The sequence below is a fragment of the Gorilla gorilla genome, chromosome 18 (genome assembly GCF_029281585.2).
Source record: "Gorilla gorilla gorilla isolate KB3781 chromosome 18, NHGRI_mGorGor1-v2.1_pri, whole genome shotgun sequence".
Taxonomy (NCBI): domain Eukaryota; kingdom Metazoa; phylum Chordata; class Mammalia; order Primates; family Hominidae; genus Gorilla; species Gorilla gorilla.
Genome location: NC_073242.2, coordinates 84409615 through 84436381, shown reverse-complemented (window position 1 = coordinate 84436381; position 26767 = coordinate 84409615). Strand labels below are relative to the sequence as shown.

General features: G+C 40.0%; 1 long non-coding RNA gene across 1 annotated transcript; it reads left to right on the top strand.

Annotated features, from left to right (window-relative positions):
* Positions 1-518: 518 nt before the first annotated feature.
* LOC129527747 (uncharacterized) lies at positions 519-3497 on the top strand. Its single transcript, XR_008672815.1, has 3 exons — positions 519-848; positions 2554-2678; positions 3115-3497. It is a non-coding gene; the product is annotated as an uncharacterized lncRNA (long non-coding RNA).
* The last annotated feature ends 23270 nt before the right edge of the window (positions 3498-26767 follow it).

Genomic DNA, 26767 nt, shown 5'->3' with positions numbered 1-26767 from the left:
AAATGGCACCATTTGGGTGTAATTGAGTCTCTTTTCTCCCCTCCACCCCCCGCCCCTCTCCTTTTAGTCAAATTAAACTTATTGATTAGAGCCCATTAGTATGTAATGGATTGTTAATTTGACTCTTTTTACAAATCATATTTATCTGTGCCAATAAAATATTTGGATTTAATATTCATATGTCACATTTATGATGATGTTGATTGAGGGCCAAGCAATTTGAAGTGAAAGCAGACACTCCGTCCTTTATTCACACAAGGGAAATGCACAATTAGCTCCATGCACTCCTCCAGAGGTGAGAAACTTAAATATAAAGAAAATTAGAGAAAAAGAGAGAAACGTGCCCCCCCCCCTCTTTTTTGCAGACATGAAAGAAACACCATATAGTGTTTACACATTATTCAGCAATGGACTAGAATTGGTGCATCCTCCTCGTGTGTTACTCAAGTTATTTATAATGTGGTTGCAAAATCCCAGCTAGGAACAAAAAGTGATTTTTGGTAAACATCGATTAAGCTGTGGCCTCTTGTACTCATTTCTCCTATAGAGGAAAATAGAGCCCCAGGAAAGATCAAGTCCTTGCCTCCTTTTGCTGGTAGAGGGCACTTAACAGTCAGTTGCTTAAAGGGAAAACATGAATATATTTTCTGTGTATTTCAAATAGATATTAACTGAATGCTGCAGGTGATACGGCTGCTGGGAATGCAGGAGAAAAATACTGAAAACTGCTGCCATTTATTGAGTGCCTATTCTCTGCCTGGCTCCTGGAATAATGATAACAATATTTAACATATAATACAGCATGAGCATCATCCAGTTGGAGTGGATGCCAGCCGAAAACACAACTGGTAAGCTTTACTTGTGCACCAGCCAAGTTTTCAGCCCTGCTTGCTTCTGGAACAGGAAATGCTACGTTTAAGTTTGTTTAATGCTCAATTAAAGGAGCTGCATTCGCCCGGGCTGCTAATGCATTTGATTATTTCTTTTCTCATTTTTTGTACTCTTAACGTTTTTTAAGTCTTAAAACATCTTGGCTTTTTTTGTTTGTTTGGTTGGTTGGTTTTTGCAAGCCACTTCAAACCTTTTGAGAAGCAGTCAGGCTATCCATTTTAAATAAATACATGATTTTCCTGATCCCGGCCAAATCTCATTACAAAGAAAACCAAGGCACCATCAGATTCCTTTGTTGCCCAGGGGGTTGTCCTATCAATATTGTATAAAGCAGGCAGGTCATTGGCTAGGCTTCAAATTCTTTTTTGTTATTTCGACCGTTTGGGGTAATACTTGTTGTAATGAGAGCCAATCTTTAAAAATAAAATTTCTTTTCATGAGGTTGGTACAAAAAGAGTCTTGCACAGTTGATGACTGACTGTGACAATATTTGGTCCATGGTCTTTGCAGACAAAGAGCTTGGCTGGTCATCATTAACGATGGTGCATGATTGCTACAACTTTTTTTGACAGTCTGCTTTCCGACAGAAACTATATGCAGCCTATTGTCAAGTCGTTTTACTGAGCTCAGGAAATTTCCATTTGTCACTTAACAGCCATGTGTCAGAAGCAAGATGCTTTGAACATGAATTGTGATTTCTTTCAGTTATCTTATGAGAATGCATGTTCTTTCCACTAGCACGAAATGACCTAATTTTTGAAGTGGTAACCTTTATTAAAAAAAAAACGATTAACATTCAAGTTTTCATATTTAATACCATCGTAAGTTTTTTTCCTCTAAGAAACCCAACCCCCTTCAAGGCAGTCATTATGCTAGATAAGTATGTGGTGAGCCAGGATATAGAGAGGAAGTGGGAAGTTTCCCTGGACTCAGCAGAAATTTGGTGTCAGAAGCAGAAATAGCCCCTTGCAAGCACATGGCTAATGGTTACATAGCTCTTCCTTTTCTGCATGGGTTCAAGGGGATAGATTTTTACACGAATATGTCATGGCTCCGGACTGAACTGTAAAATTCTAGAGGACAGGGAATAGAACCTATTTGTTTATTTCTCTCTCCAGGACCTAATGAAATAAGTATTTGTTGATTACGTGGTAAATTTGGGGATTAGAAATGTCCTTAAAATCTTGATCAAGTTACTTCGAACTCTGGCAACACTTTTATCATATCTGGACTGAGTATAATAATATTTTAAAGATTAATGAAATGTTGGGCAGCTCTTGTGCTATTTGGCTGTTGCGGGAACTGAGTCATAAGGCAAAAACATTTATAAAATACAAAATAATGATTTATACAGTAAGTTATACTCCCTCAGGCAAAGATGTTACATAAACCACAAGGTATTTGGCCACTGCAACACATGTAAGATGTCTTAAATACCATGAGATTTACAAATATTTTTAATAGTTAAATTTAACTTCGAAAGTTACCTAATATCCAATGAGGTTTGAGGTTGGAACTTGTTTTTCTTTTTTGCATTTGAATGTGCTTCATTTAGGTTGATGCAAGCAAGTTAGTGTGGGTGCTTAATAGCATATCATAAAGGATTTAACTTAATTCCACCATAATGAATTAATTCTCTCAGTGACACTGTTTTCATTATAGATTTAATGACATCACCTTGGCCAAGATTCAGGAATTCAGAACTCTAAGTTACCCTGAACTATCTAAAAACGAAAATGGAAAGATAATTCTGCTTCATGTCTGGTGTACTCCAACTGCGGATAAGGGTACGTAGAGAATGTCTATTATTTTGAGTAGTTGAGTTAAAAATAAAACTCCTAACACCAGTCAGGAAATTGGATTCCACATTCTCTTAAACTGTCCCAAGGGACATTCATTTTACAAAACATGAAACCAAGAAGAAGAAGAAAGCCCTAGTGTTTCTTTTCATTGGCTTATGTCATGATTATCTGTTGTAAACATAAAAGGATAAATATGCAATCTTAAATCATAATTCAGGGACAAGTTTTCGCCAGCGAAGGAAAGGGGGAATGAGTGTAAAAATATTTATGCTGCATTTTCAAGGACTGTGTTTAATTTCCTTTTGGATTTGTTTATTTTGTGGAATTAGAGGGATGTTGCATCCTATTTTTATAGGCTTGTATTGTTATAGGAATGTTTTGGCAGATGCAAAATTAGAAACAAATTTTGTGTGTTCTCTAGTGCCCTTCAGGGCCTTAAAGGACAGGAACAAAGTATGGCGGTTTGTCATCAGAGCTCCAGGAAGCCACGAGGAAACTGAGCTTAGGAACCAAATTGCTCAAAATGGGAAAGAAATGAAGAAATGTACAGCAGATGCTCTCAGCCTGGAAGTGTAACCTTCGGGAAGAAGGAACCACCAGTCATGCTAATTGTTCTTGAACAAGGCTTGCTTGCGCTGAGAGATGAGAGAGAGCACCCCATTTCTTCCTGATTCAGTTCTGTAGACATCTTTCTGGGATTTGCAGTTGATAATTATAGACACAGAGATACACTTGGCCTAATTTGCCAGCCTATTTGGAGTCATGGGTGTCACCCTGTATGTCTGGTATATGTGCAGATGGTTTCTGGAGGCTTCAATAAAATCAGAAAACACAAATCTCTATTTTTTTTTTCCAGACAATTGAAAGGGGCTGGTTGTCGGTGTCCTGGGTGTTGAAATGAAAAATATTATGCTGATTTTTTAGAAGTGTTCCTTATGCTTATAGACCCATAACTTCACTACACTCCGTTATCTAGGCTAAGTGTAGGGGTGAGGAAGTAGAGTCAATCAACACTGGTATCAGGTTGGAATTAGTGAATGCTTTAGCGCAGTACATATAATTTCTGATTTCCATTTGTAAACAGAACTCCTGCTTTAATCAGTTCAATACTTATTAACTCAGCATTTTCCCAACATCACTCATTTGAGTACCACCTTTATGATATTTTTGGCCATGTCTAAGTACTATTTGTACCATCATTTACCTGTTTTTTTAAGCAGACTTAATTTTTAAAAATAAAATAAATTTATTTTAAAAAGAAAGTTTATATCACTTTTATAAAAGGAAACAAACAGTCAAGAAACAAGTACCACCAATACGAAGTAACCATCGAAATAATGGTTGCTTATCTAAGGCTCCCTGAACCTTAGGCATTTTCATTCTTCATGAAAAGGGAGGTTATTCTGTATCAGAAAGGTGTTAAAGCTGTGGTAGTACCAGTGGAGAATATCTCTTTGATAATCAGAGGATGAAAAGAACAGTGAAAAAAGACTAAAGGATTTGACTTTACTCAAAGTGCTCACAGTGGCTGCTTCCTCAGCTGGAACCAAACAAAAATCAACCTTACCCTCAAAGTGCTTATGTCTATTGGGTGAGAAAATACTTGCCCATCAGATTTGAGAATATATTTCTATGTTGTTTTTCAGATATGTGCTAAATTTTGGGGCATGCACTCTAAGTTCTGTAAGAATTTAGAAAATGGTAGGCTAACAGCTCCCGTTTATCTAGTGCTTATGTGAAGGCACTGTGTTATACGTTTCTCATGTGGGCTCCTATTTAATCCTCACAGTAAATCTAATTACACAAGTATCCCACTTTACAGATGTGGAAACTGAGGCTAAGAGAAGTTGACTGAGCCAAAGTCACACAGATGACAACCCAATGCAGGCTAAACAACAGTGTAGGAAGTCTTCTCTTTTTTTTTTTTTTTTTTTTTTTTTTTTTTTTTTTTTTTTGAGACAGCGTCTTCCTCTGTCACCCAGGCTGGAATGCAGTGGGGTGATCATAGCTTATAGCAGCCTCAAACTCCCAGGCTTAAGAAATCCTCCTGCCTCAGCCTTCCAAGTAATTGGGACTGCAAGCATATGCCACCACACCTGGCTAATTTTTTAATGTTTTTGTAGAGATGGGGCCTCTCACTACATTGCCCAGGCTGGTCTTGAACTTCTGGGCTTAAGCAATCCTCTCATCTCGGCCTCCCAAAGTTCTGGGATTATAGGCGTGAGCCACCATGCCCAGCCAGGAAGTCTTAATATCTGTATCGTACCACAGATAAAGCTCGTTTATGTTGGTATTTTGTTTCTAGGAAAATATATGCTTCCTTTTAGAAAAGAGCTTGCCCTCTGTATTGGTTAGCTATCACCACAACAGTGCTGCATAACACACCGTGCCAAAACTCAGTGGCTTAAAACAGCAATCATTTCTTATTGCTCACAGATCTGTAAGCCAACTGGAGAAATTTAGTGAAAGGCTCAGTAGCTGAGCCGGCTCTGCACCGCATGCCTCTCATCCTCCTCCTGGGACCAGTAGGCTAGCCAGGGTAAGACCTTCCTAGGGTGATGTCAGAGAAGCAAAAGAAGATGCCTAACTTTACAACCACAGCCATGCAAGCGCATTACAAGCTGCTGGTGGCATCATGGCTGTGAACATCCCATTGGCCAAAGCAACTCACAGGGCTGAGCCCAAAATCAAAGACAAGACAATACGCTTCACCTTTAGCAGAAGAGACAACAAATGCATGACAAAGGGCACAGACGCAGGGAGAGGTGATGCATCAGGGCCAGCGAGGCAGTCTCCTTCTTTTTAATTCTCCCTGTCACTTTATTGGCAACTTGTTTATCTTAGATGCAAGGAATATCGCAACCCAACCCCAGTTCAATAGCTAGAATATTGCACTACAGAAAGCTACAATATTGTACTACTGAATGCTACACAGTAGTCCCCGTTATTCATGGGGATACATTCCAAGACCTTCAGTGGATGCCTGAATATATATAGTACAAAATTCTATATATACTGCGTTTTTTCCTAAACATACATACTTACGATAAAGTTTCATTTATAAATTAGGCACAGTAAGACATTAACAAAAATAACTAATAATAAGATAGATCAACTATAACAATATACTGTCATGAAAGTTATGTGAATATGGCCTCTCTCTCTCCCTCAAAATATCTTATTGTATTGTACCCAAGGTAACTGAAACCATGGAAAGCAAAACCAGGATAAGGGAGACTCCTGTAGTTACTAAGTATCTAAAGGAGTTGTCTTTGTTTCCATTACAAGGAAACTGAAGTTCAAGGAGAGAAAATGCCTTTCCCAGGGTGTCGGCAGAGAGTGGGGCAGACTCGAGTCTTTCAGCCTCTGTCTAGCCTGTCTTCCACTTTACAAATTCAGTAAGATCAGAACCGGTGAATTTTTCTTTAACAAAACAAAGGAGTTATTGATCTCCTCAGAGGAACAAGATGTCTTATTTGAGTTAAAAGAGCAGCATCATAAAAATGTTTTCAGAAATTACTGTAAAGATATTTTGGATTCCTCCCTCTGTTGTAACTAGATTGTAATTACATGTTGCATATGAACCCAGGCTCACATCTAAGCGAATACTTTCTGAGATTCATTTGTACTACTTTAAAGTACTTTAAAAGTAAAAATATTAGTAAACCCATTTATATAATAGCACATATAATAGTGATTTCTATAACAGCAAAAATGTGTAGCAAAGCAAAGTTCTAACAATACGGACCATTTAAGTAAATGATGGTTATGTATAACCATTTCAACGATGCAAAAATACTTGTGATAAAATTAAATTAAAAATAAGGTGTAAAACTAGATGCATCCTTAATCACAACATGAAAATGCAAACAAAATTTCCAAAGTCCAACCCCAAATCATAAATGTGAAAAAGCTAGAAAAAAAAAACCCTGCACCGTTTCTATGACTCACTATATTTTAGTCCCTGCAATAAAATATGCCAGTTTTATTTACACTTGGAACATGAAAACTTTTTCATTTTAAGCCTTGGTAGTATTTTATGTTTCTTTCATTGATAAAATAGTTAATTTCACTTTATTTAGGTGAATTTATTTACATGAATTACTCAAGATTCACCCCTTGTAAAGCTAGAAAAGGAAACAGCATGTCGACAGGGAGACATGAGTCTCCCCCAAGTATTGAGGCCTGCTTTGGCAGAGAAAGACCTTGGACCCAGGGCCTGAAGATCGAGTGTGTCCTCTCCCCAGACAAACCCTCCCTGGTATATAGCGGCTTGTCGCCAGTCCAGATGATGCAGCCAGGACATTTGCATCCTCTGCACCTGCACAATCAATACCATCTTACTGCTCAAGCTGTGAGCAGTCGGTCTTGTAGCATTGAAGCTATTTAGAACCCCTGCCAGAAGATAGAAGACAGGGACCACACATCAGGGCAGAATCAGAAAACTTTCAGAACTGGAAAGACCTAAGAGATTATCTCAGCTTCTCACTTTCAGGTGTGGAAAGAAGCCCAGAGAGATACAGTGTCTTGCCCAAGGTAGCACAGCTTATGAGTGGTTGGGCAGAGGCTTGATTTAGTTGTTATTTGTGGAGATACTGTTCTTCTTTCCATAGGGAGAGCTCCTGGATGGCTGACTTTCTGCTGATTTCATCTCTGCCATCTCTATTAACTTATTAGTGTCTTTAGAACTGACACAAGGATTCCCAGCTGCTCTGTGAGTTACTCCCAAGGTACTCAGCACAGTCCCTGTGCCTACAGCAGGAAGGACTTGATAAATGTGAACTGCAACTTGTCCTTACGTTTGCACTGCACTTTGTGGGTTTAAAAAGCATTTTATAATTGAAATTGTGTGCCATAGACTCAGTAATTCCACATTCCTTTAGAATGACTTCAAAAGACACAAAATAGTAAATATACATTTTAAAATATTAAAACACAAGGATGTTCATGGCAGTGATTTTTATAATAGCACAAAGCTTGTAACAAAGCAAAGGTCCAACAATAGAGATTGTTTTAGTAAATGGTGGTTATGCATAGCCATTTCAATGATGCAAAAACACTTATGTGATAAAATTAAATACAAAGTAAGATATAAAACTATATGCACCCTTGATGACAACATGAAAATACAAAAAAAAATTTTTTTTCAAAAATTCTAATCCCAAATCGTATATGCTAAAAAGCTAGAAGAAAAAATATTGGTTATTTTAGCGTGGGTAGATTGTGGGTAAGCGTTTTTAAAAACTGTGTTTGGGGGCTGTTCTTCTTGTTTAATGAGTGTTTATAGTAGAGTCAACCTCTTATTTCAAAATAAAATCATACCACCTTTATTATCTCATTTGATCACTGCAGTTTCAGATAAAGCACACTTTATCATGCCCCATTATATAAACAATGCAACTGGGGCTCAGATATTTTTGTTAAAACTTAACCTTTCTAGTAAGTGTTGGAGACGAAATTTACACTAAGATTTCTGAACTCCTCCGCCAGTGCTCTTTTACAGCCTCCTCTGCCTGGTTGGTGTATGTTGGCGATTATATTTGCTCTTCATTGACTCTGTCATTCTCTTCAGTTTTACCCAACAGCACAGCATGCTTTGTGGCAACTACAAAAATCTGCCCTGTAGTCCCATCATACTGGCTGAGTGATAGGACCTTTCCTGTTTCCCTGTCTCCTTATCTCCATAATGATATGCTTTTCTTAGTAGCAACATGTTTAGCTGTGTTGGCTAAGGAACTCACCTGGAAAGCTCTTTTAAAATACTTTTTTTCAAAACCTGGAGCAGACACGGAGTATTAGAAGCTCTGTAAGATAGCTGTTATTATTATTATTTTTTTTGAGACAGAGTTTTGCTCTTGTCACCCAGGCTGGAGTGCAATGGCGTAATCTCGGCTCACTGCAAACTCTGCCTCCCAGGTTCAAGCGATTCTCCTGCCTCAGCCTCCGGAGTACCTGGGATTACAGGCACGTGCCACCATACCCAGCTAATTTTTATATTTTTAGTAGAGACGGGGTTTCGCCATGTTGGCCAGGCTGGTCTCGAACTCCTGACTGCAGGTGATCCACCTGCCTCAGCCTCCCAAGGTGCTGGGATTACAGGCGCAAGCCACCGCAACCAGCCTCAGATAGCTATTATTATTCCCATTGTACAGATGAGGAAGCTGAGGCCCAGAGAGGTTAAGTAAATCTCCCAGGGTCACCTACTTAGTAAAATCCAGCACTGTCAACTCCCAAGTCTACACCCTTGACCACTATTCCAGGATTTCCCAAACATATATGATTATCAGGAACCCAGGTAGTCATGTAAGAATATATAGATTCCAAGCTCTCTCCTCTATCAATTATGATCCAGAGTGAAGCCCAGTAATTTGGATTTTTAACAAATGCATCAGGTGATTCTCATGATTATATAGCTACACTGTCTTATTTTAAGATACCAAACCCAGAGTCTGCCCAGCAAGCACAAACCTCTATTTCTGTCTTATTTTCTCTTTCCTGCACCTGAATTCAGGCTGTGCTTTTAAAATGTGGTCAGCTAAACTCAGCATAGCTGGGAAAATGTGTGGCTGCTGTATTCCCTAAGGAAGAAATAGTAGGTCAAAAATGCTCTGTGACTGGGCATTTTTGAGAACACATGTGAAGAAACAAACAAAAAAACCCAAATAAAACCTTAGATTCATAATTGCCACTGGGAATCATTAAAGTTCTACTCAAATATATCAAAGTTTCAGAATATTCCTTAGCCCTAATGTCTTATGGGAGAAGGTGTTATTGTTACTGCCGTCTTTTTTTTTTTTTGATTCTCATCTGATTACCAGGATTATGTTAAATAACTTATTTTAGACAACACATTGTGATAAACAAGTCTTAAGCTGAGACTCAGGACATCTGGATATTCCTGCTAAATGGCTATGTGTCCTTCAGAAAAGTGCTCCTCATGCCTGGGTCTCAGTTTTCCAGCCTGTGAAATGGGAGGTAGTTGGACACAATCTTCTCTAAGGCCACTGCTATCTCTGGCTATCACAAATTAAACAAACAAAATAAAACAAATATAAACAAATAAAATCAACGAAGCAAAACAAAAGCTTATGACTGCTCTAACCAGTTCATCAGTGCTGATATGGTTTTCTGAGAAGATATTTAACACATGTTCTTTGAGCTTCTTTTCTGTGCCAGGCAATTGGCACAGGAGTTGGGGATCAAGTGATCCCTCCAGAGAATTCCACTAAAAGAAAACAAAATAATCTGACCTCAAAGTGTCTACAGTCTAGTGGGAGAAAAAGACAATTAATGAATCACATAAATCAGTACAATATTGGAACAGGGGCAAGTGCCATGAAACAGAGGGGTTTGGTGCCATGAGCTTGTAAGTCGGGAAGGCTTCCTGGAGGAGGTGATGATGGAGCTGAGAATGGAAAGAGGACTAGCAGTTTATGGCTCATTATGCTTTAGGACATCATAGTCAAATTTGATTTTAAGTGAGTGGAAAATCCAGAAGAAAAACAATTCAAAATAAAAATACTCTTTGTTTATAATCAGTAAACTTCTTCCAATTCCAGATTATGACTCTGTACATGTAGCTTGATCACTCAGGTATCAGAAATCTGAGCAGCTGGGTGTTGCACACAGCTCACATCTCACAAGAACTGATTGCTAACTTTTCAGGAAGTGTGCGAGCTGTTGTTAGACATGGCCATTATCATTATTATTATTACTAATTTTTATTTTAAATTCTGGGGTATATGTGCAGGATGTGCAGGTGTGTTACATAGGTAAACATGTGCCATAGTGGTTTGCTGCACTTATCAACCCATCACCTAAGTATTAATCCCAGCATGCATGAGCTATTTTTCCTGATGCTCTCTTTCCTGCCTCAACAACCCACTGACAGACTCCAGTGTGTGTTGTTCCCCTCCCTGTGTCCATGTGTTCTCACTGTTCAGCTCCCACTTATGAGTGACAACATGTGGTATTTGGTTTGCTGAGGATAATGGCTTCCAGCTCCATCCATGTCCCTGCAAAGGACATGATCTCATTCCTTTTTATGGCTGAATAGTATTCCATGGTGTATACATACATTTTCTGTATCCAATCTATCACTGACAGGCATTTGGGTTGATTCTATGTCTTTGCTATTGTGTATAGTGCTGCAATGAACATATGTGTGCATGTATCTTTATAATAGAATGATTTATATTCCTTTGGGTATATACCCAGTAATGGGACTGCTGGATCAAATGGTATTTCTGGTTCTAGGTCTTTGAGGAATCGCCACACTGCCTTCCGCAGTGGTTGAACTAATTTACATTCCCACCAACAGTGTAAAAGCGTTCCTATCTCTCCACAGCCTTGCCAGCATCTGTTGGTTCTTGACTTTTTAGACATGGTCACTATTAAAAACTAAAATACATAACCTTTCAAATAAGTAAATCATATTAAAAATAAAGATAATCTAGATTCAAAACTCATTACTTTCTATTTTTACCATATTGATGCTTTTGAGATTATTTACACCTATTGCATCTGTAAGGTGGGAAAGCCATATATGTGTGTATTCTTTCTGCTGTGCACCTCTTCCCAACTACACGATCAGTGATGTCCTGTTTGTAGCCAGCATTTGGCTGTGGTAGGAATATTTACACCACAAATTCAGCAAACACTAGAAATCAGGACTTACCTTTTCTGCACCCTAGAGAACCAATCAGGTTTTTTTTAACTTTTATTTTAAGTTCAGGAGTACATGTACAGGTTTATTACATAAGTAACCGTGTGTCACGGGGGTTTGTTGTACAGATTATTTCGTCACCAAGGTATTAAGCCTATTACCCAATAGTTATTTTTCCTGATCATCTTCCTCCTCCTGCCCTCCACCCTCTGATGGGCCCCAGTGTATGTTGTTTCCCTCTGTGTGTCCATGTGTTCTCATCATTTAGCTCTCACTTATAAGTGAGCACATGAGGATTTGGTTTTCTGTTCCTGTGTTAGTTTGCTGAGGATAATAGCCTCCAGCTCCATCTACGTCCCTGTAAAGGACATGATTTAGTTCTTTTTATGGCTTCATAGTATTCCATGGTATATACGGACCACACTTTCTTCATCCAATCTATCATTCATGGGCATTTAGATTGATTCCATGTCTTTGCTGTTGTGAATAGTGCTGCAATGAAGATACACATGCTTGTGTCTTTATAACAGAGGAATGTATTGTCCTTTTGGTATATATCCAGTAATGGGATTACTGGGTCAAATGGAATTTCTGTCTTTAGGTCTTTGAGGAATTGCCACACTGTCTTCCACAATGGCTGAACTAATTTACACTCCCAACAGTGTATCAGTGTTCATTTTTCTCTGCATCCTCCCCATTATCTATTATTTTTTGACGTTTTAATTATAGCCATTCTTACAAGAACCAGTCCATTGTTAAATCACCATTGCCTGGAGGTGTTCTTTAGGGCCACTCACTCCAGTTGGCCATTGAGTTATTAGGTCAAGTCAGTGAACTGCCATGGGGAAAACCAAGAAGAGGGGTCGCAGCCCAGTCCTGGAGGAATGAGCAATCACCTTCAGTCACATTTGGAAGATGGAGCTTGACCCCAGTAGGGAAGAGAACAGGATTGAGATATTACCATGCTCTCAGGGGATTTCAGAAGTGGCCTTCTGACTTGGTTGAGGCTGGCATCACTGGGCAGTTTGCTGGACTGTGGGTGACCCTGCAACAGAGGCCAATGAGTGAGCTGACATTTACTCTGTGCTGGAAAAAAATGTAGAGGCCAACAGGTGAGAGACAAAAAGGAAGGAAGTGGGCGGTCGCTGAGGAGGAAAGATACAAGAACAGGTATATGGCAATCTCACCCAGGGGAAGTTTATTAACCATGATTTTCAAAAAAGATATTATAGTAATTCAAGATAATGGTTAGAATTTTTATACAAGCAGCAGGATTTATAAGAAATGAAAAGTAGTCACCTCCTTCTGTCCCACTCCCCAGCTGTTGTTTTCAGATATTTTCATGCAGATGTCTTATTTCTTTCTCTCCCTACCTTCTGCCTTCTGCCAACTCTCAATGCGTTATTTCATAACTTACTTTTATTTCCACTTAAGGATGCAGCTAGGCTTTGTAGCTAGGCAGTGCAATCTTGTGGTTAGAGAATGGTTCTGGCTCTAGACAGCGTTAGCCCATCGACCTTCCAGAAGTATAACCCTGGACAAAGTATTCTCCTTTTTATGACTCAGTTTCCTAATGTATAAAATGAGAACAGAGTAAAAGTGTCTCTCTCGTAGGGCTTTGTGAGAATTCTATTAATTAATACATGTTAAGCATTAAATTGGAGCTGGCATGTGTTACCTTTCTATGGCAGATAATTTATCTCACTTTAATTTTTACGTCATTTACCATTCTATTTTATGAATGTGCTAAAGTAGATTTAAGTAGCCTCCTTTTAATAGACATGCAGGTTGTTTTCCAGTTTTTGCTACTACAAACACAAACAGTACTGCAGTATGTTCTTATGCAAATATATTTGTGTAATTGTGTGAGTTCATGCATAAGAAAAAAATTCCCAGAAATGAAACTACCGGATCAAAGGTATTGTGTATTATCTATCTATATCTATTTCTCTCTCTCTCTCTCTCTCTCTCTCTCTCTATATATATATATATATATATATATATATATATATATATGGTTTTTTTTCTTCTTTTTTTAAACAGAGTCTTGCTCTGTCACCCAGGCTGGAGTGCAGTGGTGCGATCTTGGCTCACTGCAGCATCTGCCTCTTGGGTTCAAGTAATTCTCCTGCCTCAGCTATTCTCAGTAGCTGGGATTACGAGTATGTGCCACCATACCCAGCTCTTTTTTTTTTTTTTTTTGAGACGGAGTCTTGCTCTGTCGCTAGGCTGGAGTGCAGTGATGTGATCTCAGCTCACTGCAACCTCCACCTCCCAGGTTCAAGCTATTCCCCTGCCTCAGCCTCCTGAGTAGCTGGGACTACAGGTGCATGTCACTACGCCTGGCTAATTGTTTTGTATTTTAGTAGAGACTGGATTTCACCCTGTTGGCCAGGATGGTCTCGATCTCCTGACCTCATGATCTGTCTGCCTCAGCCTCCCAAAGTGCTGGGATTACAGGCGTTAGCCACCATGCCTGATCAAAGGTATGTATATTTTAACATGTGATAGATATTACCAAATTTACACTAAATAAGTTTGCAACAAATATATGTTTTCCAAATAGAATTTGAGAATGTCTATTGCATTTCAAAGGCAATAACTCTGGACACTATCCAATCTTTCCATCTTTACCAATACAGTAATTTTTAAAAATGATAACTTATTGTTTACATTTTCCAAATTACTAACAAGTTTAACCATCTAATCATATTTTATTATCTATTACTACTTCTTTTGAAGGAAACATAAAATATCTATATACTTTGCCCATTTATTTGCATTTTTGCAGATTGTCTTCTGATTTATTTTTTCATGACAGAGAATAGTTTTATTTTTCTGTGGTCAGATTTACCAATCTTTTGATAGTTTCTGGGTGTTATGTAACACTTCAAAAAGGCCTTCCACTGTGCTTTTATTAAAACATATGTATTTAGATTTCCTTTTAGTACTTTTGTGGTTTCATATTTTATATCTAAATATTTGAGACATGCATTTGAGAAGTGCATTAATGATTAATTTCATTTTTTCCAAATATTGAGTCAGCTTTCTCAGCATCATTTATTGAATAAGCCATAGTTTCTCCATCAACTTGAAATGCCACTTTTATTTTTTATAAGATCCTCACATGTTATTTAGCTTAACTCTTCCTAATTCTCTTTCATTGTTCTGCCTCCTGAGCTCTGCAGTAGCACCATACTGTTTTAAATACTGCAGCTTTATAATACATTTTAAAATATAATAGTACTAGTACCTTCATTAATTTTATTTTCAGAATTTTCCTGGCTCTCTTATATGATTGTTTTTCTATGCAAATTTTGATATCCTTATGTCAAGTTGCTTCAAAAAAACTCTATCAAAATTTTGACTAGTAATAACCTCCTTCTTGGAAAGGCTCTTTCTGACCCACCTTCTCTTTTATTCCTCATAATAATGCTAGCCATGCCAAGCCGCCTTTACAGGGGAAGGACCTGAGGCTCTGAGAAGTGATGACATTGGCCCATAGTCACCCAGGTAACATCGGTGCCAAGTCGTAAGATCAAACCCAGGTTTTCTGGCTCCAATCTAGTGCTCTTTTCATCACCCCCAGAGAAATACAAATGAGGAATCATTCTGAGAAGCGAGGAGGAAAATATATTCATCTCTATAGAGAGCCTAAAAAAGAACTAATCAATCTGAACTCATTCAGAATCCAGGTGTATGCTGAGTTGTGCAACACATCTTGTCAAATGAAACCGCCTGTCTACCTGCATTGTACAATCTTGAACTTCCTCAGTTTAGTCCCCATGAATGACTATGGAGCAATTTGTAACACAAAGTGGCATAGGACTTCATATTAATATTATGTGTTAGATGCAACCACACTACTGCTTTGAGCTACTTACTTAAGATGGTGAAAAAAAATGTTGAGACTTTGATCTCATGTTTTAAATCTGGCCATTATAAATAGATAGAATTTCAGCTTAAATATACTAATGATTTTTTTCACGATGCAAATTATACTGGTTCCTTAGCAACAGAACAGATAAGTGTTTCCTTTCTAATTCTGTGTACGTTAGTTTAGAGAAGGCACACAATAAGTTAATTAGAGAGTGGTTGGGGGTGACTTGTAAATGTCATATGAACATGCTGCTTGCCTTTATAGCACTCGAAGACTTTTAAATGTGTGGGTTCCATTTCTGGCATGGTTGGCGTACTTTTTGTCTCTAGAACCTTTTTTCAACTAACATTTGGAATAAAGATTTGAAAGTGGTATGTGGTGTCTTTGGTTGTAACTTCTAATTACAGATGTGCTCAGTTTTGGGGAAGACAGATATATAAAAATCTAACCAGAAAATAAGAGAAATCAGGGCATGATTAGAATCCCACGGTATCAGAGGTATTATTTACACAGTAGTACCTTCTTATCCTCGGTGGGGGGGTATGTTCCAAGACCCCAGTAGATGGCTGAAACTGCAGATTATACTGAACCTTATATACAGAATATTGTATCATTATTAGGTTGAGAACTTTCACCTTTTCACTTAAAGAAAGCACTTTATGGCTTCTCTTTTGCATATCCAAATTGCCAGCATCACTACTTTTGTGCTTTGGGGCCATTATTAAGTAAAATAAGGGTTACTTAAGTATAAACTCCACTGTGATACCTCAAAAGTCCACAGTCGATTTGATAACCCAGACAATTTAGCAACAGGCTGGGAGAGGTTACAGCATAGATATGCTGGAAAAAGGGATGATTTCTACACCCTGGGCAGAAAAGAGCAGGGTGCTGGAAGATTCCATGATGTTACTCAGAATTGCTTGCAACTTAAAACATATGAGTGGCTTATTTCTGGAATTTTCCACTGAATATATTTGGACCACCATTGACTGAGGGTAACTGAAACCATGGAAAACAAAACCATGGATAAAGTGGGACTTCTGTAAATCTCTCATTTTACTGGGGAGAGGACTGGGGTTTAGAGTGAACAAATGTTTTACCCAAGAGACTAGTGTCTATACTTGGCTGAGCTTCTAGTCAAACCTAGGACTCTTGTATTAGTCAGCATGGATGTCATGAGAAAATACCATAGAATGAAATTTATTTTCTCACAGTTCTTGAGGATGGGAAGTCCAAGATCAAGGTGCCAGCATGGCTGGTTTCTGGTGAGGGCCCTCTTCCTGGCTTGTAGACAGCTACTTCCTCCTCACATGGTGGATGGAGGCAGGGAGACAGAAAGAGAGAAAGAGGGCAAGCTTTCTGATGTTTCTTCTTATAAGTGCACTGACCCCATCAAGAAGGCACCACCCTCACAGCCTCATCGAATCCTAAGTATCTCCCTAAGGCCCCATCTTGAAATACCATCACATTAGGTAGTTTAGGACTTCAGCATATGGATTCAGGGGGATTCAAACATTCAATCTACAGCAACTCCCTATTGTGTTTGCTATCCCCCTTTTATCCTAAGGCTGGCTTGCCTCTGTGTTTCTTAAATAACGAACTCTTTAGTGTCTGTTGTTAAGGGTTTGTTTATATTTCTGCCTGTTTCCAATTCATCTCGGACTTGATTTCTGCCAATGCCACCCTGTGTTCCATCTTCTCATTATGGTTGAGCTGGCCTCTATTGTATCTGATTCTTGAACTGTTTTCCGAGAAGGGATAGAGAGAGATGGTGTGCTAACAGGAGAAATTCTATAATATCCAGAATAAATTCTAAGATAGAAAAGCTAAAAAGAGCTTTGAGAAAAAAACATCAATTAATTTATTAAAATTATAGCATAGTCCAACCTGGTGCCTGGAAGACTGGACCAGTGGCGAGAAGAAGGACTGTTCTGCCATCAGTGGGTTGGTGATCAGAGAACATCAGTATTCACAGGTGCACCCAGGGAGTGGGCTTCAAGAAGTGAGCCTCTTGGGCACTTTAAAAAGGTATGGAAATTTTCCATGAAGAAGATAGGAACTCTATATGTGTGCACTGATACTGAGCTCAACAAAGCTACTGGGGCTAAAGGAATAAGGAACATCCCATACCACATCCATGTGCGGTTGTCGAGAAAAACTAATGAGGATGAAAATTCACCAAACAAGCTCTGTACATTGGTTACCTATGTACCTGTCATCACTTAAAAATCTACAGACAGTCAATGTGGATGAGAACTAACCACGTTTTATCAAATAAAGTTATAAAACCACACACGAAAAATAAAATAATAACTAGTCTCCTATTTTGATTATTTCAATTGCACAATTTAAGTTTTGACATATGTTTACATATGATGAAACCACTACTTTTACATTGATCATTAAAAAGCTTAAGGCATTAAAAAGCTTAAGGCAAAGACTTCCTTTATATTTTACAACATCTAGCAGAGTAAAGAAGAGTAGTTAAGTTGACGATGATACAAACTTTCTATTGAGAGACGAAATCAAATTTTCTGTTAGGAATGCATTTAGCTGCAAGTAACAGAAAACTCAACTAATAGTGGCTTAAATCATATGGACAATTATTAACTTTACAGTGAGTCTGGATGTATGCAGTTTCAGTAATTGTTTAGAATATAAATGATGTCAGGCTTACCCTCTTGGTCCCTGTTGGCACCACTGCCCCAGGCCTCATGACCTCACATGGCCTGTCCAAAGGCCAGAAACACGGGAAGCCAGAGGCGAGAGGACTCTGTATGCATCTCTTTCCTTTTATCAGGAAAGAGAAATCATTCTCAGGAGCCTCAGGGGGTGTTCTGTTACATCTCATTTGCCACCACAAAGCCAACCTTTCATGTAGAGGAGGATGGGAAAGCATTTATGCTGGCATGCCGCTGGGGAAAAAGGGGCTTGGGTGTGCTGCTGACTGGCAACCAGTTGTGACATGCTGGATCTGCTAGCAGAATGCCTGGCCCCAGCCCCTTGACACTCACCATCCCAGTATACATAAACTGGGTTCTACTGGGAGAGACTGGGGACTTTCTCTTGGCACAAGTAGGCAGGCCCTTAATGCTGAGAAGTTACACCCTGGGAGCAGCCCCAAGTCATCAACAAATTGTAGATGGAGGACATACCCCAGCTTCTTTACCCTTGAGTGGGGCAACTCCAAGGAATATTTCACCTGTTTCCTGGTAGTTTTCAGTGGGAAGGAGCCCCAGTTGCCCTTAGGGGTCACATGGTCCTCTGAATTAGCTTTCTCATCTTCTGTCTCTTGTTTCTTCACCCCACACCAGTATTTACTGAGATCATCATCCCAATAAACCACTTGTGTTCAAGTCTTGTCTTAAGGTTTAGCTTCCAGGAGACATTCAGCCCAAGATACTAGATATGTGAACCTCTTTACCTTCAGTTCTTCTAATTGTGGAAGAGAGATAATCCCACCCAGGTAGGCCAGTTATGAGAGTCAATGACAAAACATATGTAAAAATACATTGCAAACTGCAAAGCATGAAATGGACGCAGGAATAATGTGAGCTGGAAAACAATGTGCTTTTTCACTCAGGCCATCAGTTTAGATTCCACTGATGTAATTTCACCAATATTTGTCAAGGACTGAGTCTTTGGGCAGAGACTCCTTCTTCTGACAGGTAAAGGAGGTTTGATTGCTAAAGTGGTACTTTCTCTCAATGTCCACTAAGAGCCTTGCTTTTATGCCTGTTACTGCACTAGGATTCAAATTAGCTATTATTCTTTACAGATGGGGGGTGGTGATGAAATAGTCTGCACTCTTGCATTACAGTTTATAATATTCGGTGTATTGACCAAGATAAACAGCTAATTCTCTGTCAAGTTACTCAACTGGAAATCTCTTGGGGTTGCCTCAAAACTTTACCCCTGGTTTCATTTTCTCCACAGGAAAATACAAGTACCTTGATATATTGGATACAATCACTTTAATGAAGCCAGGCTTTTAAAAATAAGAAGCAAAGCCATCTATTTCCATGCTGTTGAAACTTTCTTCTCATATGGCTTGAGGCTTCGCGTGTGTGTGTGTGTGTGTGTGTGTGTGTGTGTGTTTTCTTGACCTCCAAACTGGGAAGCTATGGGCTGTCTTCTTTTAACTCCTAGAGTTTTCTCAGTGCTTTTCTTCTGATCTCTTAAAGTGGACCTGTGCTATATTCAGGCTGGCTGTATCTAGTCTAGCTGTTTCTGATAGTAGCACCTGTGTTAGATATTTTTTATCTGACCCTTCAGATCCATTCTCTGCCATTCTTTGTCCTTCCCTGTGTCCCTGAAGATTGATCTCCATAGACTGCATCACCAGCTCCCTTGATCTCTGGATTTCTATTGGAAGGTGCTGGCAGGGGTTTGGAGGGCATGAGAGAGGTATGGGTATTCAGAATCCTGATACCTTTGGGGCTGAGTTGCTATTGGCAGTGGCCTCTTCCTCTACTTACTACCCCAGCTCCTGTCCAGGCAACCTATCTACTTCTGTCTCATATTCTACTAATATTCCCTCTCCTGGCTCCTTCAGGCTCTGGGGAAGTAACGGCTTCCCATTGTTGCTGGTCTCTGGGTGCTTCCCCGCTCCTGGTTGGCTCCCTTAGACCACACTTCTGTAGCAGCACTATATTGAACTCTCCCCAGTCACCCCTTCAAGGGTGCCTTCCGCACTCTACTGTCTCAGAAAGCATACCAATTTCCTTCTAAGAAGTTACCTTTCTCCATCTAGATAGAGCTAGTGGGACATCGAGGGATCCTGCCTTTCTTCAGCCAAGATGAGGATGTTGTGTAGGAACATGTGGCTTAAGCAAGTCCAGCCAGATGCTCTGTTTCTGGAATTCAAACCAAGAGCAGAGCAGTCACAAACCTGAGCACAGCTGAAGCTCAGTTTTCTGGCAGCAAAACCAGAGAGGCTGATGAGAAGCTCTTATTACTCAGAAATCCAGAGCTGCTATGGTCAGCGGTTTTCCAGGCCTGATCCTGATGGAGGCAGCATTCCTCTCCATCCTCTCAGCCTCTCTGGAACCATCCAATCAATTTCTTTCTTTCTTTTTTTTTTTTCTCTAGTGAGCTGGTGTAGATTTCTGTTGCTTACTACCAGATAATCTTCACTGACCTACGTCCCAAGCAGCTCTTCCAGAAATTGCCTTCCACAATCATCCACATGGATTCACCCAGAGGCCCTACCCTTGTTTCTTGATCCTTTTGCTGGACTTTAATTATTGCACTTAGTATTAATACTGGCTACTTTTGACAGCTTCCATCCTGCTATTTTCATGTGCACCCACATCATATGACAGTGGCTTTTCCTGATAATTTTCAGGGATCTCCCCCCGACCCTTTTTTTTTTTCTTTTTTTGAGATGGAATCTCACTCTGTCACCAGGCTGGAGTGCAGTGGCATGATCTTGGCTCACTGCAACCTCCGCCTCCCAGGTTCAAGTGATTCTCCTGCCTCAGTCTCCCAAGTAGCTGGGACTACAGGCACATGCCACCATGCCCAGCTAATTTTTGTATTTTTTAGTAGAGACAGGGTTTCACCATGTTGGCCAGGATGGTCTCGATCTTTTGACCTTGTGATCCACCTGCCTCAGCCTCCCAGAGTGCTGGGATTACAGGATCTCCTCTTTTTGCAATTGCTAGTCTTTAACTGTGGTTCTTGTTTATGCACTCAGGACCAAAGACCTGAGTCCTACCAACCAATGCCAAACAATAACGAGGGAGTCTGTGCCCTAAATTAGTTGAAAACTGTAGTCCTTACATAAAAAGCTTGCCCCAAGGAAATGTTATTGTCATGACATGGTTTGAATGTAGACACAAATGTTATGTTTAAAATGTAAGTGTGCGATTGGCTTTCAGAAAGATAGTTTTAAAATATTGGAGGCAGCCCAGTCTGGTGTTGGCAGCTTTCTAATAAGCAGCCCAATGATACCTGCATGACCCCATAAATAATAAGGACTGAAAGCCTCTACCCACAGCAGCTTGAGACAACAGAAGGTAAATAGGTCACAGCTTCTCCCATGACCAGCTGAAAACTAATTTATTTTCTTTAGGAAATTCTCCAGTTGTTGAAACAACACCCCCCCCTCCACCCTACCCCCACAGCTATTCAGACTGACCCCTTGACTCGAGTGGTGCAGAGCTATAACTCCTTATAGTTCCTCTTTGCTCAAGGACCTCCCTTTCCTTTCCACTGGGTCTTGGGAGAGGTGACTTTTGTTTTACTTGTGTTTTTCACACTTGTGTTATTTGTGTAAAGTGCACGTGAAGACGAGGAGCCAGCTTCCAGTCCTCCCTATGGAACTGGTTGATACATACTTAAGTAAACTGACCCACCATCTCTTTGGGATCACCCTTCTTTCTCTTTCTGCTTCCTCACAGAATGCCTTCCTTAGAAACCAAGGTCATAGTTAAAAGGGTGTTGGGCCTGGAAGGAAGTTTACAGACCATTTCATCCATCCCCACTGTAGTGGGTTGAATTTTATTTATTTTATTATTATTTTTAAACTTTTTTTTACATGAATAAATTATTTAGTGGTGATTTCTGAGATTTTGGTGCACCTGTCACCTGAGCAATGTATACTGTACCCAATGTATAGTCTTTTATTCCTCACCCCTCCCACTCTTTCCCCAAGTTCCCAAAGTCCATTTATCATTCTAATGCCTTTGCATCCACATAGCTTAGCTCCCACTAATGAATGAGAACATATGATGTTTGATTTTCCATTCCTCAGTTACTTCACTTAGAATAATGGTCTCCAATTCCTTCCAGATTGCTGGAATGCCATTATTTTGTTCCTTTTTATGGCTGAGTAGTATTCCATGGTGTGTGTGTGTGTATAATATATTAGGATTTGGGCATGTTTCAGGGAGATAAAATTCAACCCACTATACATAATATATATGCATATTACAAATATATATGTAATATATATTTTATATGTAACATATATATAATTTTATATATATATATATACACACATATATAATAGTGGGTTGAATTTTGTCTCCCTGAAACATGCCCAAATCCTAATCCCCAGTACATGTGTATGTGACATTATTTGGAAATGAGGTCTTTGCAGATGTGGTTAGGTTAAGGATCTCAAGATGAAATAATCCTGATTTAGGTTGGGTCATAAATCCAATGACTGATATTTTTATAAGAGACAGAAGAGAAGAAGGAGGAGAAGACTACTGAAGACAGAAGCAGTGACTGGAATGATGCTACCACAAGCCAAGGAAGCTGGAGGAGGCGAGGAAGGATTGTCCTGCAGGAGTGTGCCCCTGCCAGCACCTTGATTTTGGACTTCTGGCCACCATGATGGTGAGACAGTAAATCTAAGCCACCAAGTTTGTGATAATTTGTTACAGCAGCCCCAGGAAGCTAATACACCCTTCCATGTATGAAGGCTTGAAGAGGAAAGCACTTGGCCAGATTCTCCTAGGGGTTAGAGGTGACAGATCAGGGATTAGAATCCAATTCTCCTGACTCACAACAGTTACTTTTTCTGCATTGCCCCCTTTCACGAAGCCTTTCTCCAGCAGTCGGAAAGAGGTGTGGACTTGTGCCAACATCCAGTGCTCAGCACGTCTCCCACTCCTGCCCTAGAGTTCAGAACAGAAGCTGACCCATGGGTCACTGGCCACGCACTCAGTCCATTAATCAATGTCTTGTATCAGCCCCCTGCACAAGCACAATGCTGGATTCAGTGGGGGATCCCGGGACAAACCTGCTATGGATCCCACACTGAGGAGTTTATGGCCTACTTGAGTTGGCGCAGAGTATGGGATAGAATATGTTTGCAGAGCTGTAATTCAGGTAGAGTCATACATATTTAATTTATGCAAATGCACCAATATGAGTTTTTAGCTTGCGAGAACATCACCCATAGACAATGTGATTCCGTCAACTGTTCCACTCCGTGTGAGTATTCCCTGGGGTAAATGATGCAGGCAGATATGGATCTGCCCTTCTTTCAGTTGCCCTGAGTTATCTGTGTCTCTTGTGGTTTCATCAATCTGTCTGAGTAGGTCTGTCAAGTTTAAAAATACCTATTTCTCTTACTGTCGGCCCCCAACCAACCACATCATCCAGTACTCAACCAAAGAAATGGCAATCCGTTTCTTTATTAGAAAAAAATTTTGGCATTATTGGAATGTATTAGAACACATCACTTCCAAGGTGGCAGCTGGCTTCATAGGGGATTTTTGAGCATAAGTTGGCTTAAATGTCATCTTTATGTCCCCAAGGTCTAGTTATGATGTGATGTCACTGTGTAAACCCATAAACCGATTCCAGCATGAATATAGGTTATCCATGGTTAGTTATCCATTTTCACACTATGAGCCCTCAGGGACATTTTTTTCCATTTAGTAACTATATGGATGGCTCTCCTTCTCCTCACTCCTTTACATTCTACTGTGGATCATCTCTGTTTACAACTCTCCGCTCCTCTTTCTCACCAGATTCCAAGCTCTTTGAGGACAAGCTCCACATCTGGTTCATTCTTCTTTTGCCTATGGTGCCTGGCACAGTGTGGAGCTTCCAGGAGGTGATGAATAACTGTATGTACAAAGAACAGATGCTTATACTTAAATCCATGTTTTAGAGCATCTGGCCCAGTCTTACCCACTCTCTGAGGAATGTAACATTAAAAAAACAGTTAAGAGACAACCTGGCCAGGTGTGGTGGCTCACGCCTTTAATCCCAGCACTTTGGGAGGCCAAGGCAGGTGGATCTCTTGAGCCCAGGAGTTTGAGACCAGCCTGGGAAATGTGGTGAGGCCCCATCTCTACAAAAAATACAAAAATTGGTTGGACTTGGTGGCATACGCCTGTAGTCCCAGCTACTTGGGAGGCTGAGGCGGGAGGATCGCTTGAGCCCAGGAGGCAGAGGTTGCAGTGAGCCAGGATCACATGACAGAGAGAGACCCTATCTCAAAAAAAAAAAAAAAAAAAAAAAAGACAATTTACAGCATGGGAGAAAATATTTAGAACATAGAACAGAGGATTCCTATTAAGACTACAAAAAAGATTCTACCAATTAATGAGAGAAACAAGTACCCAGTTTAAAAATAATGGGCAAAGGACACAGGGACAGGTAATTCATGAAAGAGGAAAACATATTCAATGTCACTAGGAATGAGGAAACTGGAACCAAAACAAAATTGAGACACCCCTGCATACCCATTTTCTGGCCCATCTAACACCAGCGAATATCAAGTACCAGCAGACTGGGGAAAATATGTAGTCTCATATATTGCTGGAGAGAATGTAGCTAGACTGGGACACTTTAGGAGCACTGTAGCTTATTAAATGTTTGAAAGTGCATTCCTATGACCCTACTTTTCAAATCTACCCTAAGTAAACACATTTGCCTGTATGCCCAAGAAGACATATACTAAGATGTTCAATTTTGCAGTGCTTATAAAAATTAAACTTGAAGGGAAAAATTGTAATGAGTATACGTTGAAAACAAGTATATAAATATATAAATGTATATAATATAATAAACAAGTCTAAAAATACATGAATAATATATACACATCAATACAGAGAGGTCTAAATGTACCATGAGAAACTCATGCTTTGGATCACAAACGGCACTGGAGAGGGATGAGTTACATTTCTGTTTACCAACAGATTTAATTATCCCAGGAGGTTGACATCATTTATGAAAGAAATACACAAAGAATAATGCTATCTCTACATATTTGTATGGATATATATATATATATATTTTTTTTTGAGATGGAGTCTCACTCTGTTGCCCAGGCTGGAGTGCAGTGGCACGATCTTGGCTCACTGTAACTTCTGCCTCCAGGGTTCAAGGGATTCTCCTGCCCAGCCTCCTGAGTAACTGGGACTACAGGCATCTGCCACCACTCCTGGCTAATTTTTGTATTTTTGGTAGAGACGGGGTTTTGCCATGTTGGACAGGGTGGTTTTGAACTCCTAACCTCAAGTGATCCACCCACCTCAGCCTCCCAAAGTGCTGGGATGACAGGCATGAGCCACCATGCCAGGCCGATTTATACATATTTTTGTAATGCAAAGAAAGGAGTTAGAAAGCAACACACCAAACTGATAAAAGTGCTTACCTCTGTGGAAGAAGAGACCAGAATTCTTTTTGAGGGGAAAAGGGGTCAAAGAAGGATTTTGGTAGAGGCTGTCTGGTTGGTCCCCACATGTGCTTCCTCTTCTTTCTGGTAACCAAGCTAGGCAGCATTTCCCAGCTTCTCTTGCAGGTAAGTTGTGGTCATGTGAGCCAGTTGCAGGCCTGGCTCATAATAACCTTGCACATGCAACCCTCTGGGCCTTTTCCTTCCTGGGTGACTTTGGAAGTTGTGTGTTGAAAATGGTGAAGTCACAGAACAGATGGAAGATTCCTGGAAAGAGAAGCTGCCTATGGACCAGAAACACTGGAATGGGCTTCATATGATCAAGAAATAGACTTCTATGCTGTTAAATCACTGAGATTGTGTTGTCTCTGTGCTAGGAACTAGCTTTTCCCAAACGAGCACTGGAATTTAAGTGTTGATTGAGGTGTTTTTACTTTTTTAATAAGGAGAATGCATTCATGTATCACATGCAATTAAATAAAAATTTACAAAGAAAGATCGAGTGAGCCGTGAGCCCAACCCTATCTTAAGACAGCAAAGTGCTCAAAATTCTATGTGAGTGATAGTGGATGCCTATTCTGGGTATCTGAAGCTCTGGGTGGGGTCCTGCTATGCACCACTCAGAGAAATGCACCCTCCCTTCTTGTAGAAGAGCATGAGAATAGAGTCAAAAGGTCTGAATAGCAATCCTAACTCCTGATTCCACCACCTGTGGAAGCTTGAGCAAATCGCTTTACTTCCATGGGCCTCAGCTTCCTCACCTGTAAAAAAGGCAAACTGTTTAGGACAGGTTCCCCGGGAAGCAGACTCTGAGATTCCAAGGTGTGTCAGGTGAGCGCTCCTGACCTGTGAGGGGTGAAGGAAGCAGAACTTTGCAGAGGAAGAAGTTGAATTTGGGGCACAGTTGGCACAAAGACCTCAGCTGATTCCACAGGGAGCTGGGATGGACTTGTAGAGTTGTCTCTAATTGGGGCAAGGCAGGCAAGCCTTCGTAATTGCTCCCAAATAGACCAGGTTTTGGATGCAGGCTTCCCTGGGGAGGGACTTGACCCTGAGAGAGCTATCAGCAGTCAACACTCCCAGCAACTGTGGAGAGGGGTGCCTTAGTCCTGAGGAGGGCATCTGGACAATGTACCCCAGCTTTCACCACATACACCAGTGCCTACATCCCAAGGCTGGGGAGAAAACCAACTAAGACCTTGAATTTGAAAGAGCTTTGTCTATTAAAAAGATCTTCCTTATATGAGATGATTTAAACATATATCAGACACTCACAAAAATAAATAGTGTATTTATGGGGTTGTATGTTGTACCCCATAAATATATCAAACTATTATTTGTCAATTAAAAGTAAATAATTTTTTAAAGTTGTAAAAAATGCTTTT